Source organism: Mustela nigripes, chromosome X, assembly GCF_022355385.1.
Source record: "Mustela nigripes isolate SB6536 chromosome X, MUSNIG.SB6536, whole genome shotgun sequence".
Classification (NCBI taxonomy): domain Eukaryota; kingdom Metazoa; phylum Chordata; class Mammalia; order Carnivora; family Mustelidae; genus Mustela; species Mustela nigripes.
In genome coordinates, this window is record NC_081575.1 from 42,886,612 (window position 1) to 42,887,802 (window position 1,191).

Below are 1,191 nucleotides of genomic sequence, written 5' to 3' on the forward strand. Positions count from 1 at the left end.
TGATCTATTTAAAGGAGTCAGTTCTTTTTAGAAAATAGTTTCTGCCAAGTTTTCTATCAGAGGGAAATCATAAAGTAGGTGAACTTCAGCCATGAGTAAAAGGTGGAAATTTTTCTAAGTGAAAGTTGATATACCTATCAAAAAGATACACTCACTCAAACCCATTACCATGAATCATAACCCTTCTCATTTCTCTGCAACTTAGTTATATATTTATATCTGATATTATTTATTTGTTACTCTTAGGAAAATGTCATTTTTGACTGGACTTGGCCTTAGAGGTAGAAGCTCTCAAAGAAAACAGCCTCCGTCTCTTGGCAATAGGTTCCTCGCATTTTTCTTTGGCCTTTTTCATTCTCTTAGCCTGAAGTTCAGTATATTCTGCAGTCTCTTCCTTATTTTTCTTAGTATTCTGTTTCTTCAGAGTAATGCACAGACATTTGTTTTAGAGGACATATGGAGTAATAAGATGCAGAATTGGGAACTTTGGTTACAGGTGTCTTACCTTTGTTTAGAGGGCTTCACACAACATACTGGTGGACATCATCTTTAGAGAGACTGAAAAGTTTGTAGATTCTGCTAGGCCTTTTGTGCTCCAGGTGATGAGGCACAGAAGTATCAGTGTTTCCAGGAATATCCTTTGCCCCCTTTTTTACAATGACCAAGTTGAGAACACTGAGATTGCCACCCACAATGCAACCACAAACAGATTTTTACTTTCTTACTCTAGTCCTCCTTGATCTGTAGCAGGAATGGCCCTTAGCAGCAGGTGAACATGGCCATGGGACAAGACACCCTGTCTCATGAGAAAGCCTTATTTGTCATTGCTACCACCAATTCAGACCATGTAACCCTTCCATTTTTCACCCAGAGCATCATCAGCAACTTCTGTGGCTATATGCTTCTCATAAAAGGTATGAAGTTTGCTCTCATTGTCCACTTCAATGAGTTTCTGGCAGCCAGAAGCTGGTAAAGAGATGTTCAACTTCATCCTAAAACAGCCTACTACCTCCAAGGTGCCACACAAGAGTTTACCTTAACATTCTGAAAATTATTTTTTCAAAGTAATAGTTATATAATACTACAAGACTTATTAACATAAAATAGCAGTCCTCTGCTCCCTCCTCCTGAGTACTTCCTCCTCATGAAAACTTTGAACTTTTTAAGCTGTTTCCTCCCTTATTTATCTCC

General features: G+C 38.4%; 1 pseudogene; it reads right to left on the bottom strand.

The window, feature by feature from the left end:
* Positions 1-253: 253 nt before the first annotated feature.
* Positions 254-991, bottom strand: LOC132006876 (small ribosomal subunit protein eS6-like; annotated as a pseudogene).
* Between the last annotated feature and the right edge of the window lie 200 nt (positions 992-1,191).